Source organism: Nicotiana tabacum, chromosome 22, assembly GCF_000715075.1.
Source record: "Nicotiana tabacum cultivar K326 chromosome 22, ASM71507v2, whole genome shotgun sequence".
In the NCBI taxonomy this organism is placed as follows: Eukaryota; Viridiplantae; Streptophyta; class Magnoliopsida; order Solanales; family Solanaceae; genus Nicotiana; species Nicotiana tabacum.
Genome location: NC_134101.1, coordinates 221,983,305 through 221,996,090, shown reverse-complemented (window position 1 = coordinate 221,996,090; position 12,786 = coordinate 221,983,305).

Below are 12,786 nucleotides of genomic sequence, written 5' to 3'. Positions count from 1 at the left end.
GACCTTCTCTAATTTGCTTGGATTTCCTCAACTCTAATCTCCTACGATTTCCTTGCCTTTGTAGGTCACCATAGTTTTGTTGTAGTTCCAAGGAATTGTTTTGTGTTTGTGACACGGGGTTGCACGACGGATTTGATTATGATCGGCTCGGTTATTGTCACGACTCCAATTTCCCTCTATAGGATGTCGTGATGGCACCTAGTCTCAGAGGATGTAGAATAACTGAAATTTTGATTTAAAGTCTCAAAACTTCAACAATTACATAAAATAAAATCTGCCACTAAACAATGTACAACTCCCAAAAACTGGCGAAATATAAGTCACAATCTCTATGAAGTTATACTAAATAACTTTATACAATAGTGTCAAAATAAGGATAAGGAAGTAAAATAATCCAGGTAGAGGGGGACTCCAAGGCTTGCGGACGCTGGAGGTGTACCTTGAAGTCTCCACACACGGACTCTACTCACTGATGCCAGGTAATAAATCAATACCAAAATCAATATCCCTGTCGGCGGCATGCCCAGAAGATCCATCGAAAATACATCTGGATAATCCCTCACTACCAGAACTGAATCAACGGTAAGAGTATCAACACTAACATCTCTCACATATGCAAGATACGCATCACATCCCTTCCCAACCATCCGCTATGCCTTACAGAAAGATACCACCCTACTAGGAACATAATCTAAAGTACCTCTCCCTTCCAACTACGACAAACTTGGCATAACCAACGTCACCGTCTTGGCATGACAATGAAGAAAAACATGATAGGGAAACAACCAGTCCATGCCCAAGATAACATCAAAATCTACTATACTAAGCAATAATAAATCATCTCTGGTCTCAAAACCACTAAGAACAACTAAACACGACCAATACACATGGTTAACAACAATGGAATCTCCTACAAGCGTAAACACATAGACATGAGAACTCAAAGAATCAAGGGATATACCCAAATACAGAGTAATATAAGATGATACATAGGAATAAGTGGAGCCTTGATCAATTAAGACTGGTGCATCTCTATGACAAACCAGAACAATACCTGTGATAACTAAGTCAAATGCAACTACCTCCATCCTAGCAGGAAGAGCATAATATCTAGCCTGGCCTCCCCCTCTAGGGAGACCTCTACCTGCCTGACCTCCATCCCTGGCTGGCTATGCAAGTGGAGTGGCAACTGGTGTGGTAACCATGGCCTGAGAAGCTTGAGGGCCCTGTGGTATATGTGGGGCATGAGTAGTCTGTAGAGATGCACCCCTCATGAGTCTGGGGAAATCCCTTACCATGTGATGAGTGTCACAATACTTAAAACATGCCCTCAGAGGATGTGGCTGTTAGAACTGGCTCGGGCCTGATCGGATGGACTGACTGCTGAAAGCACCCCTTGCAGGAGGTGCACTAGACAATGGTGGTGCATAATGGGGAACTTGAGGCCTGGGAGTGGTCGGAATATTGCTGGAAGCTAGAAATATTGAATGAACAGGGCGACTCACACAACCCCTACCATGACGGGCTGCAACTAGAGCTTGAACAACACTATATGTGCCAAAATCTCGAGGCCTCTTGGCCTCCATCTCATCTCTCTCCCAGGTCCACACACCCTCCAATATACTAGCGATCTCCATTACCTGCTAGTATGGGATGTACATCTCCAACTTTCGGGCCATGTTGAATCTGATATAAGGGTTGAGCCCCTAGATAAATCAACGTACCAACCAAGGATACTGCATGCCTGGAAACAAACTCTATGCGCTATGCATACTTCGATACGGTCATAGAACCCTGGTGCAACTTCTCAAACTTTGCGCGCTATTCATCCATAAGACCCTGGGAAACAAACTCCCTCAAGAACATCTCTAACAACTGATCCCAGGTGAGTAAAGCTGCCTTGGCTAGGCTACCTAACTCATACACCCGTCACCACTGATAAGCCGCTTCCTTAAGATGGAACGTAGTGAAAGCAACCCCACTCGACTCCACAATACCATAGTATGGAGGATACAGTGGCACTCCTCAAGAAAATATTGGGCATCCTCTAAAGCCAAGCCACTGAAAGTAGGAGGGTGATACTTCTTATACCTCTCGAGCTTGATCTGCTCCCCCTTAAAAGCTGTTGCCCTAACCACGGGCTAAACTAGGATGACCGACTGCACTGGTATGACCTCTGGGACATGTTCAACCTAGACTTGCTGCTCTGGGGTGCGGCAGTGGGAGTTTGTGCTCCTCCTACGGCCTGATATGTGGCACGATTAAGTGGAATCAATCTCACCGTAGCTAAAGTGCCAAACATGCTCATATACTGGGCGAGGGTCTCCTGAAGTGCTGGGGGTAGTAACATGCGTCTCAGGTGCCTACTCTTCGACTGGAGCTACTGGTGGCTCCTCTATAGAAGCTCGGGTAGGTGTTTTGGCTGCACCACGTGCCCGTCCTCGGCCTTTACCCCAGCCTCTCGTAGCTCTCACAAGGGGAGCAGGTGTTTGATCATCAGATTAAGCTGTGCGTGTCCTCACCATTCGTAAGAGAACAGAAAAATAGAGATTTAGAATTCTGAAGTCAACAAATTCGCACAATAAGGATTCAAGGAAGTGAAAATTTTCCTAACAGTTGCATAGCCTCCCGAAGATAAGTACATACGTCTATGTACCGATCCGTGAGAATCTACTAAACTTGCTTGTGACTCATAACACCTATGAACCTAGAGCTCTGATACCAACTTAGGGAAATCCTCGCCCAGTTTCTAAGCATGTTTGGAAGCTTAGCTCAGGCGAGGTTGATTCCACTTGCTCCTGCCACATCTCAGGCCAGGGGAGGAGCACAGACTCCTACCGCCCTCACCCTAGAGCAGCGGATCCAGGTTGGCCAGGTTCCAAAGGTCATACCAGTATAGCCAATCATCACAGTTCAGCCCGAGGTTAGGGCATCGGCTTCTGAAGGGGAGAAGATCAGGCTCGAGAGGTACAAGAAGCATCACCCTCCTACTTTCAACGATTTGGCTTCAGAAGATGCCCAGGGTTTTCTTGAGGAGTGCCACCTATACTCCATACTATGGGTATTGTGCACTCCAGTGGGGTTGTTTTTACTACGTTCTAACTTAAGGGAGTGACTTATCAGTGGTGGTGGGCGTATGAGTTGGGTAGCCCGGTCGAGGTAGCTTCACTCACCTAGGATTAGTTCTCAGAGATGTTCTTGAAGGAGTTTGTTCCCCAGAATCTTAGGGATGCATGTCGCGCAGAGTTTGAGTAGTTGAACAAGGGTTCTAAGACCATATTGGAGTATGCAATCCAATTTAGTGATTTGTCCAAGCATGCATCAGCCTTGGTTACTACTATCAGAGAGCGAGTTCATTGATTTATCGAGGGGCTCAACAACCTTGATATCAGATACAACATGGCCCAACAGTTGGTGATAGACATCCCATACCAACAGGTAGTGGAGATCGCTAGGGGATTAGAGGGTATGTGGCCCTGAGAGAGAGAGGAGAGGGAGGCCAAGGGGCCTCAAGATTCTGGCACATATAGCGAAAGGGCTATGTGAGCCACCCTGTCTATGTGTCTACGCTTGTGGGAGATTCCATTGTTGTTGACCATGTATATCAATCGTGTTTAGTTGTTCTTAGTGGTTTTGAGACCAAAGACAATCTATCATTGCTCACTATGGTAGATTTTGATGTTATCTTGGGCATGGACTGGCTGTCCCCTTATCATGCTATCCTTGATTGTCATACCAAGATAGTGATATTGGTTAGCCAAGGTTGCCGTGGTTGGAGTGGAGAGGTACTTTAGATTTTATTCCTATCAGGGTGGTGTCTTTCCTTAAGGCACAACTGATGGTTAGGAAGGGACATGATGCGTATCTTACATATGTGAGAGATGCCAATGTTGATACTCCTACCGTTAAGTCAGTTCCGATAGTGATGGATTATCCAGATGTATTTCTGGTGGATCTTCCGGGCATAACACCTGACATGGTTATCAATTTTGGTATTGATTTGTTACCGGGTGGCAGTGAGTAGAGTCTGTGCGTGGAGACTTCAAGGTACACCTGCCAGCGTCCGCAGGCCTCTTATCCCCCTCCATCTGGATTATTTTACTTTCTTGTCCTTATTTTGACACTATTGTATAGAGTTATTTAATATCACTTCATAGAGCTTGTGACTTATATTTCGCCAGGTTTTGGGAGTTGTACATTGTTGAGTGGCAGATTTTATTTTATATTATTGTTGAAGTTTTGAGACTTTAAATCATTATTTCAATTATTTCGCATGTTGTTAGGCTTACCTAGTCTTAGAGATTAGGTGCCGTCACGACATCCTACAAAGGGTACTTGGGATATTGACAAGTTGATTGATGAGCTCTAGGTTGATAGGTGTTATGAGTCACAAGCAAGTTTACTAGAATCTCTCGGATCAGTACGGAGACTTCTATACTTATCTTTGGAGGTTATGGAACTGTTAGGAAAAGTTTCACTTCCTTGATTCCCTATCCTGCGAATTTGTTGACTTCGGAATTCTAAATCTCTATCTTTCTATTCTCTCACAGACGGTGAGGACATGCATAGATAGATCTGATGATCTGACACCCGTGCCCCCTACTCGAGCCACGAGAGGTCAGGGTAGATGCCGAGGAGGGGCACGTGGTACAGTTAGAGCACCTGCCCGAGCTGCTATAGAGGAGCCACCAGTAACTCCGATTGGAGAACAGGCACCTGAGACATATTTTACTACCCCAACACCTCAAAAGACCTTTGCCCAGGTTCTGAGCATATTTGGTACCTTAGCTGAAGCGGGGTTGATTCCACTTGCTCCTGCCATATCTCAAGCCGGGGAAGGAGCACAAACTCTTGCCGTCTGCACCCCAAAGTAGTGGGTCCAGTTTGACTAGGTCCTAGAGGTCATACCAGTGCAGCTGATCATCCTAGTTCAGCCCGAGGTTAGGGCAATGACTTCTGAGGGGGAGTAGATCAGGCTCAAGAGGTACAAGAAGAACCACCCTCCTACTTTCAGTGGATTGGCTTTAGAGGATGCCCAGGGTTTTCTTGAGGAGTGCCACTGCATCCTTCGTACTATGGTATTGTGGAGTTGAGTGGGGTTGCTTTCACTAAGTTACAACTTAAGGGAGCGGCTTATTAGTGGTGGCAGGCGTATAAGTTGGGTAGCCAAACCGAGGTAGCTTCACTCACCTGGGATCAGTTCTCAGAGATGTTCTTTAGGGAGTTTGTTCCCCATAGTCTTAAGGATACATGGGGCGCAGGGTTTGAGAAGTTGTGCTAGGGTTTTGTGACCATATCAGAGTATGCAGTCCAGTTCAATGATTTGTTCAGGCATGCACCGACCTTGGTTGCTACTGTCAGAGAGCGAGTTCGCCGATTTATTGAGGGGCTCAAACCTGGCATCAGATTCACTATGGCTCGAGAGTTGGAGATGGACGCCCCACATTAGTAGGTAGTGGAGATCTCTAGGAGTTTGGAGGGTATGTAGGCCCAAAAGAGAGTGGAGAGGGAGGCCAAGAGGCCTCATGATTCTGACACACATAGTGGTGCCCGTGCTCCAGTTGCAACTCGTCATGGTAGAGGCTATGTGAGCCGCCCTATTTATTCAACACTTCTAGATTCAAGAGGTTTTCCGACCATTCCCAGACCTTAGTTTCCCCATTATGCACCACCATTGTCTAGTGCTCCTCCTGAACAGGGTGCTTTTAGCGGTCAATCCAGCCGATCAGGCCTGAGCAGTTCCAGCAACGACATCCTCTAATGACTTATTTTGAGTGTGTTGACACTCGTCATATGGTGAGGGATTTACTCGAGAGGGGTGTACCTCCACAGACTACTCAGGCCCTACGTATACCACAGGGCCCTCAGGCTTCTCAGCCCGTGGTTATCGCACTAGTTGCCACTCCACCTGCACAACCAGCCAGGGCTGGAGGTCAAGCAAGTAGAGGTCGCCTTAGAGGGCGAGGCCAGGCCAAATATTATGCTCTTCCTGCTAGGACGGAGGCGGTTGCATCCGACTCAGTTATCACTGGTACTGTTCTAGTTTGTCATAGAGATGCATTAGTTTTACTTGATCCAGGCTCCACTTATTCCTATGTATCATCTTATTTTGCTCCGCATTTGGGTATATCCCATGATTCTTTGAGTTCTCCTGCCTATGTGTCCACGTATGTGGGAGATTCCATTGTTGTTGACTGTGTGTGTCGATTGTGTTTAGTTGTTCTTAGTGGTTTGAGACTAGAGCCGATCTATTATTGATTAGTATGGTAGATTTTTATGTTATCTTGGGCATGGACCGGTTTTCATCCTATCATGCTATCCTTGATTGTCACACCAAGATGGTGACATTGGCTATTCCAGGGTTGCCGTGGTTGAAGTAGAGAGGTACTTTAGATTATGTTCCTAGTAGGGTGGTGTCTTTCCTTAAGGCATAACAGATGGTTGGGAAGGGATATGATGCGTATCTTGCATATTTGAGAGATGTTAGTGTTGATACTCCTACCGTTGAGTCAGTTCCGGTAGTGAGAGATTATCCAGATGTATTTTCGGTGGAGTTTCCAGGCATGCCGCCCCACAGGGATATCAATTTTGGTATTGATTTGTTACTGGGCGTCACTAAGTAGAGTCCACACGTGGAGACTTCAAGGTACACCTGCCAGCGTCTACAGGTCTTAGAGTCCCCCTCCACATGGATTATTTTACTTACTTGTCCTTATTTTGACACTGTGTGCGGCGAAAATCAGAGGACTTAATTTCTCGCTATCAAGACATTTTAAAAGAATACCTCAAGACCTCGAGGGTGTGGAGCCACGGCGGAATCCCCTCCCTCAAGGCCCGTCGAGGCAAGACTTAGGGAAGACGGAGATCGAAGCCAGGACAAAGGGGGAAACTCCCAAGGCACACGGCTAAGTCTGACAGGGCCGGCCTATCTAGAGCCTATGTTAAGGCATCGCGTCAAGCCGTCCCATCTCCATATTTTACAATTAATGCCCATGTACTATTAGCCAGGTTCCCCTCCTATATAAAGGGAACTCGCACTACCTTATAGGAGGCTGATGTTGCTCCATTTCTCCACAAGATCAATAATCTCTCTCTCTCTCTCTCTCTCTCTCTCTCTCTCTCTCTCTCTCTCTCTTTTCTTTCTAATTTGCTCGTTCTCACTGGCCCAAGGCCGGTTTAGTATTCATCGTTCTCTTACTTGTTCTTCATCTTATCGCTTGGTATTGGCCATAAAGTGCTTTATTTAATCATATCTTAACTGTTATCCCATTTCCTCGAGCTTGACCTGAATATCGACCCCAAGGTCCCCCATCGACCAGTCCTGCATCCAGGTAACAGGCCCCTTGGTTTGTTTACTGCCTCATTTTAGTTTGCATTTCATCGTTAAACTTCACATTCTTAGCATCAACTGCTCTAGTGACTAGCTCGAGAATAGCTCATGTATTTTTAGAGTCCCATTTACAAATTTAATTCTTGTTACCATTTTTACGGTAAACAGTTTGGCGCCCACCATGGGGCTAAAAATAATAGTGATTATTTTCTTGCTGGTTTCATTATACAAACACACATTATCTTTCACACTTTTTCTTGTCCAGGACCCTTTGATTTCAAGTCAAAATGTATGGCTCGGTTAACAAAGTCGAGAACGACAACCTCGAAAACCACGGGGAAAATGGCGTGTTGTCCCGACCGCTGGAGCACCACCACAGAATCCCGATAATGCGCCCGTACTGATTCTAGCGAACACGGATTCACAGGACACGCAACAAGTCGACAAAACTTCTCACACCGATAGGAGCACACGACGTAGCGACCGATATGAAGCTCAAAAAATCCTGGCTCGGGAAGAACATGAAGTTAGTCTTCATATTTTTGAAATGTTGCAGGCATAGAAATTGGCCATTGCCTAGTTGCAAAGCCATCCGAAGACTCCCAGCATAGCAGCACCAGAGACAGCTCCCCCTATCGAGCAAGTACCCCAAAGGTCAAGCAATTATGGGTCAGTGGCCGACCCTGCCATAGTGAAGATGCTTGAGAACCTCACAAAAAGGATTGAATCGGGTGAGAAAATGATTGCAGCCAACGATAAAAAAGTTGAGACCTACAACTCTAGGGTGGAACAGATCCCGGGAGCACCCCCGGTCATGAAAGGTGTAGATTCGAGAAAGTTCGTGCAACAGCCGTTCCCAGAGGAAGCGGCTCCGAAACCTATTCCAAAGAAGTTCAGAATGCCAGAACTCCCTAAATACAACGGGACCACAGATCCTAATGAACACATCACTGCTTACACATGTGCGGGAAAAGGTAGCGACCTTCAAAATGATGAGTTCGAGCCCGTCTCTTTGAAGAAGTTCGAGGAAACACTATCAAAAGGGACCATGATGTGGCGCCGCAGCCTAGCGCCTGACCTCGCAAACTCGCTTACCGTACCAATAGATTCCTCCGCAGAGGCACACGTTGATGCCATCGAAGCAGTAACGAGAGAGCCCGGCATATCTGAGACCGAACAAAGAGAGAATGAACCGCCACAGGAAGTCGCGCCTCGTTCCCTAATAGAACGAACGAGATCGCCCCCGGTTTCAGATAACTGGGCGATACAGGCCTTCGCCCGAAGCCTAAACAAATTTTTCCTGATGACTTTAGGACATTTCAAACAAATCTTGATCAGATATCCAACCGCGATCTGGTCGGGTGTCCGTATCCAGCACCAGCCACGAATTAGGGCCGTGAACGACCATCCGGAAGCCTCATCGGGCTCGGTGTACCCAAGTAGGCTCCCAACAAAGAGATTAATGCCAAATAGGTGGAGGCACCACCTATGCTCCACGGATAGGAGGAACGCCACAAGATGCAACCTACCTCGCAACGATATGGAAATAGCTCGAGGGAATCATCCTCGAGGAATCTTCAGTAGAACCAGGTTCGACGAGGCATGGCCGACAGGGGCACACCGCCCAGCAGAATATGATTTCAGCATTGCTATACCAAACATCATGATCACCATAAGTGAAACCAGAGATGCCGAACGACTTAGGCCTACTCGACCAAGACCCTTTCAAAGGAACCACAACCTGGCGCAGGAAGCGCAGGGCGCATGCGGCAACGGGGTCAAAAATGGCCATCAGCTCAGGAGAACAATGACTGTGCTACTTAATGAAAATCGCCACCGAGTACTGCCGAGCGATCAGGCTCGAATCCAGCCCCAAGGGAGGAAGGCAACCAGGAAGAACAAAGCAAACAAGCCATTGTGTATTACCGTGACAGTGGAGGAGCGACGACATCCTCCAAGGACTCATAAAATGGAAAGTAAAAATGTTCGTCGCCAGGAAAGAACGAGTCCAGGGATATACTCCAGAGGACACCCTTACATCCAGAAAAAAAGACACCGAGACTTCGCTTCGGCCTCATATTGATGCATTGGTAACCCTCTCCCTCGTTTGATCTATTCTAAATAAAACATGTGTTCATGAATATAGGTGGTTCGATCAAGCATACCAACAATGTCATACCAAAGTCAATGGGGCAGTTCGGACTAACGAACCAAATCGCTTCCGCACCCCGAATCTTTGACGGATTCCAAACGATGATCACCACAACAAGCAGGAATACCGTTCTCTCGATACAGCCAGTCTAAGATTGAGCTGGGACGCCGGGCTTTGTACCATCAAAGAAGGTGCATGGTACGAACATCTTAGTCAGATGGCCACGAGTATACCGCCCAGACACAACATCAGCCCCATTTTGCCAAAAGGATGAAATCCCACTCAAAGGGCGGAATTAAAATAAGTCTACAGGGAGCAATACGCGATGAGGGGAAATTCCCCACCATATAGCGCATCGCCGACATCAATGCCTCTCCCCTCGGAAGGATCAAAGGGTAAACCAATCACATCTTCGGCCAAGCCTGATTAAACACAGTGGAGGGCTACATTAGGGCTCACACCTCGAGAGGGCAGGAACGTACCAAATCCTGAAATGTCGCCTACACATCTCGTGGTGAGGAAGAACTGCTTCACTCCTTTGTTATTTGTTCACTAACCTATACGCAGATAGCCGTTCGGGACATTCGGAAGTTTTAACTCCACCCGAAGATCCCAAAGCCTTAACAGGGCCCACCACATTGTTTCCTCAATCGGACTTCCGCCCCAAAGAGGGTCTCACCAGCAAGATTATTAGCGGAGAAATGTACTCCCAGACGAGGATCCGACAATATCGCAGGCTTTCTCCTGCAGACAAATGACGAGCGATGATCTTCTTTTAAGGGCACCATTCCCTCGGAAGGATCGGGAAACTCCAGACTAAGTTTCAATAGTTAATTATGTACCAAATCAAATGGTCTGAGGAGCCGCGCCTGCACGGGCCAAGCTCATAACAATGAAACAATGAGTGATTATGCTAAGCAATAAAAGGATATCTTTTCAGCATCTTATTCTCTAAACAAGGAAATAACAATGTATTCTCGGCTGGAACCCTTCCACCGAATACATCCCGAAACGCTCGGGGACTTAGCATCAACAATTTGACACCTGCACGACCCCAGAGTCAGAACTTCGGGCTCATGAAACCCCAACAAGGTAGCTCCGAGCTCACAAACAGTGGCCTTCGAGCCCAAGAAAACTCAATAACTTATCGCCAATCGCCATGCACTAGAAAACCCGAAACTGTAAGACCCCTTGCGGGCAGACTCGACGTAACTAGATCTATTCTACACTACAACAAAAACTCTAAGACCTCAACAAGCATGACAAACTGTAAGACCTGAACAGGCATGGAGATCTTGAATTTTAGGCTAAACGTCGCATTTGTAAGAATCCCGAAAGGGCATACCCTCAGTGTAGATGCCTAAACTAATACTCGGGATGAAAAACGGCTCTGGCCAAACATATATGACTATGGTCAAAATGGCTGATACAATCAATATAACGCGAGTCACAACTTGAGGATTCAGAGACCGAATCCAAAATAATTAACCATGCAAGTCTCCGGGCCACATATTAAAAGGTCTCAACGACTAGAACAATATAGGAGGCACTATCGCAGGTCTAAACATCGAAAGTACTTAAGGGTCAATTAAAGCTCGAGTTGCAACACGACTCGGAGACTGGACCCGAAATATTTAAACTATTATATGCCCAAGGGAACGACAAGAATGCCACTATCGCCAGCCGAGTGAGCCTCCAGGACACGCGCCTGTAAGGTCACTTCGACACGAAGAACAAAAGACCATCATCGTCTGCCCATGTAGGCATGAAAGAACTTGAGGGTCAATTAAAGCTCGAATCGCAATGCAACTCAGAGACTAGACCCAAAATAGTTGAAACGACAAATGACCAAGGGCAAGAAATAAGAACAATCACTATCTGCCCATATGGGCACAAAAGATTGAAGGTCGGGCAAGCTCGAGTCAAGTCCTGACTCGGAGACTAAGCTTAAACAGCTGGGCAAAACGCAGAGGCCCTAATTCTTGCTCACGTCAAGGATCGTACTTAAAAGCCTCCGGGCCTGCCTGATCAGTTCCGGACCTACGAGGTTCCCGCCAATCACCGAAACTAACATGCCTGGTCAAAAGCAATACAGAAAGAGATGCAGGAGAGATAAAGCTTCAAGTTTCCTCTTATCTTACATACGCAAAAAAGGTGCACTCTCCACCTACAAACATGCTCCACAAGTATCAAATACAAAGAGGAAAAATGGCGAAACTGACACTCCGCTCCAAATGGCTACAACTTGCCAGATTCGCTCTCCGTGACGTCAGCAAGAAGAGATCGAGCGTCACGCTCGTCCGCCCTTGCTCGAGACAATTCCTCCGAGAGAATGCAGCCCCTTGCACCGATCTCCTCCAGTACCTCTCTTCGGGATCTGCAACAAACATATTACTAGATCCTCTTCTCCCAGTCGAGGGCTTGCTTCAGCTTGGCTTGGGCATCAACAACGTCCTTCATACGAATCGCCATCTCCTGATCAGCCTTAGTTTGGCTTAATGCCACTTCAGCCCGGGCATCGATTATCTCAGCCCTAATCTTCAAGAGATCAGATTTAAGTCTCCCGATCATATTCGCTTGAACTTTGGCGTTGTCACAAGCCAAGCGGAGTTGGGCTTCGAAGGTAGGGACCTTGGTCAAAACGCCTGTCTCCTCTAAAGCTTGAGGTTGCACCTTAGCCCTTAGCTCACCGCAAGCATTTTCGATGTGGTCGATGTTGCCCTTAAGGTACTCCAAGGCCTCTGTCGTTTTCTGTAGCTAGTATAATAAAAAGGGGTTAACCTTAATGTCCACAAGAAGTAAGGCGTACGCTATAAAAGTTTACCTACTCCATCATATAGCTCTCGTAATTCGAGCTTCGGTACACCTCATATCGCCAATGCAACAACTCTACCTCTTTTTCCTTGCTAAGAAGCCTAAGGGACTCGCCCTCGTCCAGAAGCTTCCGAAGCTTGGCTCTTTGACGAAGCAGCTCAGAGCTAAGCCCATCACAGGGCCGCAAAAGGAAAAATCGATGAAGATCGGAGGGCGCACAATACAGAAATATGTTGCCTAAACTCACCACGAAGTGAAGCAGGCGGACTTCCTCGAAGTTAGAGCACACTCATGTTGATCCTGCCTCTTCATCCCCAAGAGAACCAACCTCGGACGAAGCGTATTAACTTGGAGGAATCGTCGTCCGGGAATCATATACTCCAGGATCAATTGGCTTGGACGATGCCCTCTCCTCGAAGATATGGGCCCATTCAGCGCCACTAAAAGCTCTGTCACACTACGGGTGCTAATCCCATTTATCGCCGTCGTC